Genomic DNA, 8,218 nt, shown 5'->3' on the forward strand with positions numbered 1-8,218 from the left:
AGATTGCTTTGCACGAGCTTTTATAGAGTGGTTTTTTTTTAATATAGTAAACATTAACGAAATTCCCACACTGTTAACAGGAGAAACACTTGATAATGCGGCTAATCATAAATGTAGCCTTTAAAAAGTCGTGATGAAGTTACAAGAGTTTTTAAGACTTTAATGGTACAAGTGACAGCTTAAACTTTCCACATTACTGACACGAGAAACACTCTGGAATGTGCTGACCATTTATGTGATGTTTGAAAATAGTCGTGGTAGGGAACTAATCGTCGCAAAATACGGATTTCAGTGACTGTTTTTTTTTTTTTTTTTTTTTACTTGGGTTTTGAAAATGTGTTGGTGTCACATATCCTCATGTTGAAAATAGCATAACGTGTGCGATTACTGACACATGAATACAACTGGCGTAAACATTTCTTACAGTGGCTGAATAAGTTAAGTTCCAAATCCGAAGCAGTAACGCAAATTTCGGGATTTTCAAATTAATACACTTCCAGCACACGATATTAACCTGCGAAGTAAAATATGGATTCGGTATATCAGAGAATATTTCCCGCCTGGTAATTACGATTGGGAAACACGCACTGCTTTGCCGCCACACTCTCTGCCCGCTCACTCCTGCTTCTAGCTGTTGTTTGCTGAGGCCTCTAGATACCAAACAGTGACTCTTCTTCCTCCTCCTCCTCCTCCTCCTCCTCCTCGTCCTCTTTCTTCTTCTTCTTCATCTTCTTCTTCTTCTTTGCTGCTGTTGTTGTTGTTGTTGTTGTTGTTGTTGTTGTTGTTGTTGTTGTTGTTGTTGTTGTTGTTCTTGTTGTTGTTGTTGTTGTTCTTGTTGTTGTTCAATTTCTTCTTTTTTTTTTTTCTTCTTCTTCTTCTTTTCTTTTCTTTTCTTTTCTTCTTCTTCTTCCTGTCGTTGCCTTACTGTTGCTACAACTACTACTACTATTATTAGTACTATTACTTCTACTAATTTAGTAGCTATTACTACTACTACTACTACTACTACTACTACTACTACTACTACTACTACTACTACTACTACTACTACTACTACTACTACTACGTGGATCCTCAAGATATCAATTGTTCAATTTTTTTTTTTTTTTTTTCTTCTTCTTCTTCTTCTTCTTCTTCTTCTTCTTCTTCTTTTCTTTTTCTTCTTCCGGTCGTTGCCTTACTGTTGCTACAACTACTACTAGTATTATTAGTACTATTACTTCTACTAATTTAGTAGCTATACTACTACTACTACTACTACTACTACTACTACTACTACTACTACTACTACTACTACTACTACAACGTGGATCCTCAAGATATCAATTACAGGGATACGTTAGATGTATCCAACACAAAAAATAAGTTAATACGAGTTAACACATCCCTGCGAAGCCTCAACACACCAGTCACAGCGAGAGGTTCACTCCTACGCCCTGATCCGACAGCCAGCCACCGAGTTACTGTTTACGGAATGGAGGTTTTCACTAAACGTCCCGCCTGATGCTTTTATTCCCTCGTAAAGGAGATCATCGCTCGCTACGCCGCTTAATACATCACCAAGCCTGTCTCGCCCGCCACCCAATACCTCAAGGTTAAAGCTGCGGAACTGTCAGAGTTAGGCTTACCTCTTCTTAACCCTCAGTCTTTGGTTGTCGTCTCTTGACCTAACGTAATATAGTATCTAGAAACTTCATTATAAAAATCTCGGTGTGTTACTGCTAAGTTCCGTAATGATCTACTCTGTGTGTCTTTAGTTACTTATTCTGGTGTACGTAGCCTGGCCAGTACCTGTAATATCAAGGGTCCGGTGTGTCAATGTTATTCTAGATACGCTCTTACCTTAGTTCTTTAATAATATCACGCTGGTAGGTGGAAATTGATAGGGCTGTTTCATAAAGAGACTTCCATGCGTAGGCCGAATAGCTTCCTCCAGCTTCCATTCCTCTCTTCTGTTTTTTCTAATGTTCTAATTCCTTTTCTTTTTTTTCATTTTAGCATGTTGGCTTTTCACAGGAATTTATGGGCTAAAGGGGGTACCTCTTATCTCAAAGGCCACCCGCTAGGAAATCGTTGCCCTGAGTGAGGAAGCCCAACCTGCACTCGGACCGTGGACAGGATTCTAACCCGTGCACTTGGAGACCCTTCGGACCCCAAAGCGCGTATGGCTCCACTGTACCACGGCGGCTCTCTCTCTCTCTCTCTCTCTCTCTCTCTCTCTCTCTCTCTTTTCCCACGCACAACAAAGGAATCAAATGAAATGCACAAAGCTGTCAAGTATTTGCCGCCTCGCACAAGAGTCCCCCTCAGCAGGTGGCGGCGCCTCGTGCGGTGCGGGGGACGCGGGGGACGCGGGCTACAAGGAAGGGCTTCAACTTTGTCGGGTCTCCCATTGTTTGGCGCTAATGATCCAATGACTCCCAACCTTATTCGTAATTGGTTGGCTGAGTAATAGCATTATTCCTCGCTAATTGGCTCGCTGTATGACTTCACTGGTTGGTTCACGAGATAACAGGGATCCGTCAGCACCACCACCACCACCACAAGCACGAGCATCGCCACTGTAACTCGTTCTGTCCCGTTTTCTTCTGATTGTCTTGTAAGTACTTGTGGTGTTTGGCTCTCTCTCTCTCTCTCTCTCTCTCTCTCTCTCTCTCTCTCTCTCTCTCTCTCTCTCTCTCTCTCTCTCTCTCTCTGAAATATGATCACAATTTTTGATATCTTAAGAAATGGCAAACGAAAAAAAGATCATAAAAAACGAGAAAAATACCACTGGGAATACAAACTGACCAAACGTTGATTAGACTCACGCTTTAGTAGTAGAAAGTGAAGCTAAAGAGTCAGGCATAAAAGAATACCTGCGAGTTTAGGAATGATAACAGTCGTGACATTACCTGTTTGTGCCTTAAACATCACGAAACGCCACTGACCCTTAAATTAAGCCTACATCTCCCTATTGCTTATGTTAAAGTGAGAGAAAACACGTACCCGGCTTTCAGAAAGGTCTGCTGCTTTAAAAGTCACTGGAATTCACTATAATGTGTCCGTCACTTTACTTCAATCACAATCAGTGTCTTTAAACCTCTTAACTTCAATACGCAACAAATCTCATCAATACAAGAAAAAAAGGAGGCCGCCGTGGTACAGTGGAACCATGCGTGCTTTGGGATCTGAGGGGTCTCCAAGCGCACGGGTTCGAATCCTCTCCACGGTCCGAGTGTAGGTTGCGCTTCCTCACTCTGGGCAACGGTTTCCTAGCGGATGGGCTTTGAGATAGGAGGTACCCCAAAAAGTATTCCCTTTAGCCCATAAATTCCCGTGAAAAGCCCACATGGTATAAATAAAAAAGAATAAAAAAAAAATGCTGCAATGTTTACCCAAGAATCTATTCCACTAAACGCACTGTATGGAACCTACAAACATCTACTGGACAGATACAGATGATCACTTGTCCTTATGAGTAACTATTTTTCTCTCTTCACGTGTGCCAGTTATTCCCCGTCACTGCTCACACTAAGAGTTCTTCACACACGAGAAATGAAAGTCCCCCTGTCAGCCGTGCGTGAAATGAGAGTAATAAAGTGTGCCGGTAGTTTGAGAAAGACTTTTACAGCTCTTACCATCACCCCGGTGCTGTGTGCGAGGAGGAACGTTAGCCGCTACACTGGAGGGAATAACAGCGGAACTTGAGACCTTGGTGTGACAATTTAGCGTGGATGGATTCTTTTAATTGACGGGATCTTCTTTCACTCTTTGTAATGAGTCGTGTTTAAGAGGAAGAAAGCGGCGGAACTAGAATAAAATGAGTGAATGGTGGTACTTTAACTTCTAACGTGAAATTAATGTTAAGATTGGTGCATATTTTGTTACATGGAGATTGTTTGGTGGTAAGTCTTGAAAGAAAGCTTGTGACTAAAGAAGAAAAAGCTGAATTCTGGTATTTTAACTTAGTAACGTTAAGTTAATTCGTTCATTGTCTTTATTAACTGAATGAACCTCGCATTCTGTGATTAACCCTTTCAATACTGGGACGCATTTTTTACTACGAATTTTATGTACTATTAGAACATTTTATTTACATTAGGAAGGATCTATGGAGGTCAGAAGATTAAAAGCCAGAGTCTTCACTATTTTAATCCCTCACCTAAGTATCTGAAGCTGTATAAAATCACCAAATAGTAAGCAAAATGAATATGAAAACGCGTCATGGCACTGAAGAGGTTAATATGTGGATGAATTACGTTACTTGACAGGATTTTGTTCGTTCTTTATAGTGGACAGGAAGATCACGTGAAGCTACAAAGTGAGGAGGTATTAATAACTTCTAATTCATGAGGTTTAATTAATAAGTAGATCAGTGTTTATTAACTAAATGGAGCGTTTTTGATATTTTATAGTTTGTTTTCTGCTACCCAACAGAATAAATACACTAACACATTCAGTAGAGGCTCTTTGAATTCATACTCTCTCTACAAGGCTGAACGTCATCAAGTGTTTACATGAAAGAACGCCTGCAGTTAGAAAGTACGAGATTAAACGCCATGAACCTTGAGTCCGTGATGCGAAATTAATATCCAGATAGATCTCAGCAATTAAGGGCCTTTGATTTTATGCTCTGTAACGTTCAATATCGCCTACCTGGCTGCCGGGACGAACACTCGCACCTGCAGAGGGAGATGTTTAGCCAATAATGGACTTTTAGCCCTTAATGTATATAGAAGCTGGTTTGTACTTTTTATGTGTTGGGGTTGATACTATTTCTCTTAGTAAAGCTCTTACGAATGTCTCTACTTTTTTTTTTCCGTCATTATTATTTTTTCTTATTCATTCATTTCTTACTTAAGAGCTGCTCTGATCAAGAACAACAAAAACTTGTGATAAAAGAGTCCCGCACAAGACGACGTAGCCAAAGTATCGGTCAGGTCACAAGAAGCAAGGTGCCAAATTGAGAAATACAGCGACTAACAATATTGCCTTTTAGTCACTCATAGGAGACATACTCAGATAACTGGCTGGCTCTAATTAAAGGTACGTGATCTCATACTCTCCAACACTCGGCAGCATCAAGAGTTTACGGGGAAGGAAAGGTGCAGTTATTACTTTGTTCGGCTCGGCTGGTAAGGAGACGAGGCGGCGGTGCGGGAATATTTACGTATGTGCGAAGGTGCAAAGGGAGAAGTCGTGGAACCTGCCACCGGAAAAATAAAGGGTGTAATGCTATTGTATGTAGTGTTGGTACTACTGATTTGATACTAATTTCATATGCATCGATGTGTAATTCACCACAGTCGTTTGCTGGTCACCCAGCCAGCCTTCCCCATTACCGAGCGAGCTCAGACCTCATAGACCGATCTTCGGGTAGGACTGAGACCACAACACACTCCACACACCGGGAAAGCGAGGCCACAACCCTTCAAGTTACATGCCGTACCTACTTGCTGCTAGGTGAGCAGGGGCTACACATTAAGAGGCTTGCCCTTTCCGCTGCTGTGTGTGTGTGTGTCTGAGAGAGAGAGAGAGAGAGAGAGAGAGAGAGAGAGAGAGAGAGAGAGAGAGAGAGAGAGAGAGAGAGAGAGAGAGAGAGAGAGAGAGAGAGAGAGACGCGAACCCCCATGCCAATCCCTCAAAAAAGAAAGAAAGAAAAGACGGCTCTGCTTTGGCAACCAGTGCAGACTCGCGCGGAAGAAGACGAGACACAAAGAAAATGTTTCAACCGCACCTGGCCAAATTGTAACAAAGAAGACCTGAAGTAGATCCGCGTTTTTCCTCCCATTGTATTTTTCCTCCGTGAATGGCAGAGGCTTGGAAAGGGCAGATGTCAAGATGAAGGGCCTGGGAGAGGAAACTGAAGCAGGAGACTTGGGAGAGCTGGGAGAGGAAGGTAGGAGAGTTCAGATGGGAGTGTCAGGATAAGTGGATGAATACCTCGAGGACAGCGTTGACTGGAATACGAAAGACGCTCAGAAGAAAAGGAAAATGAAGAGGGAACAGGCGTCTTGGGAGGGTGTGCCCGTTTGTGTGAGTGATAAAGTGTGCTGGTGAAATGAGGGTGTGTTTGAGTGAGTGTGTAATGCCTTCACGCGCGCACACACACACACACACACACACACACACACACACACACACACACACACACACACACACACATACAAAGGATTTAGGGCATGTTAGATGATAAAAATGCTTGTATAAGAAGGATTTATCAGGATTCGGCGATTCTAGTGCCAGATGTTAAAAACGATATAGAAAAAGTGTATGAGTGTACGTGCGTATGTGTGTGTATGTGTGTGGGTAGTAGATACATACATGGAAGTGACTGAAAGACGTGATGGGGAAGATTTCGAACACAAGAAAGTAATAACTCTTTTTACCGAACACCAGATATTTTCTCTATTTTTCTTTCCTACATTCTTAGAGTTCTGTCATGTTAACTGTTCTTGATGTTGTTTCTGTCTACAGCTGTTCCCTTCAGCGTTATATTCGTCAAGCAATAGAACACGAAGGTATGATAAAGTAAGTGTGGCATTATTTGTGTAAAGCCTAACACCCAACCTTTCATTACCGTCTATGCATTTATGTCAGGGATATTATATGGTAGAAATATACGTGTTAGGAAATATATCCTTCATACGACCTTATTCTCACTGTGTAGTAGAGTCTGCTACTGGAGTTAACTTTTTCCATCTATTTCTATTCATTTCTCCAGCTTACTGATAAAATGTTATAATGTTAGAGTGTTGGAAAGTATGTTCTTATAACGCCTGACATAATTTTCCTGAGCATACTTATATAACTGATGTAACTGAGTAATTGCTTCTCTAACATACAGTAAATAAATATGTAAAGTGATGCACATACACTGAGCCGCAAATGCCATCAAAGAACCTCGGAAATATAGTGTCAATTAACATCAGAGGGCCATCAAACACTGCACATTTAAAAAGCTTGCGGTCAAAGTTCAGAATACTAATAATGCTAATGACAGTACATGACATTTATTACCTCATGTGGATGTGGGTGAGTCTAGACCATTTTACACACTCATTCCCTTTCGTGTCACAGACGTCGTTGAAAATTACACTCTAAACTTACACCAAACATTTTATTAAGTTTAGGAAGCCATATAAGTAAGTGGAGAGAAGGAGGAAGCAAACTTTTGTATTTCCAACTTCCTATGACTTAAAAAGGAGGTTTCAGGACATTTATCCCTTCCTTTCGGCTAACTCTTTCGGACCTGCAAAGGGACTGGGAACTAAGTGGCCTTTCTTTTATTTTCTGTTGACCTTGGCTAGCTCTCTCCTCTCACATGAAAAAAAAAATAATGAAACTGTTGAGAGCGTTCGTGGGAGTTGAGAGCTGAGTTACTGCTAAAAATATGTGCTGTAAGATGTGAATGTATTACTAGTGTGTGTGTGTGTGTGTGTGTGTGTGTGTGTGTGTGTGTGTGTGTGTGTGTGTGTGTTATATCAAATATCGCATTACAATCCTCATCAATTCATCAACAGATCCACAATATCATGAGCGTGGCAGTTGAATCAGTAGACTAAGTTTGAGCGAGTGAATGAGTCAGGATGAAAGTGAACAAGTTGAGTGAGAAGTAAGCTTGAAGTGAAAGATTATTACAGAGAGAGATTGACAGTGGATAAGAAGAAATAAGTGAAAAATAGCCTCCTCCTCCTCCTTCTCCTCTCCTCTCCTCCCTCCTTGTCGTCCATGTTCTCCATTACTGCGTGCACAAGTAAAGTTGAAAACATAGAGAGAGAGACAAAGATGAAAGCAAATATACACAAGAAAGAAGGAGAGGAAGGAAAAAAGAAATAAGGGAGAGATGCTGAAAAAGAGGAGAGGAGAGGAGAGGAGTTAAGAGTGAATGAAAGAAGAAACTAAAAATAAAAAAAACAAAAATGAAAGGAAGGTGAAGGGGAGATGGAGGGAAATGGAAGGAATAAGAAATGAAAGGAAAAATCAAGAAAACGGAGCAGGAAAAAGAGGAGGAAAACGAGAAGTAACTACCAGTGTGAAATGTCAAGGAGAGAAAAACAGGAAAAAAAAAGAAGGCAGAGGAAAAAAGGCTAAAGGGGGAAACGAATAAGAAAAAAAAATGGAAGGAATTTGGAAGGAATAAGAAAATGAAGGAAAAGAAAAGAAAAGGAAGCAGAAAGACAAGAGAAGGGAAATACATGAATAGCAATGTGAATGTAAATTAGATGAATAAAAA

Source organism: Portunus trituberculatus, chromosome 6 (genome assembly GCF_017591435.1).
Source record: "Portunus trituberculatus isolate SZX2019 chromosome 6, ASM1759143v1, whole genome shotgun sequence".
NCBI lineage: Eukaryota > Metazoa > Arthropoda > Malacostraca > Decapoda > Portunidae > Portunus > Portunus trituberculatus.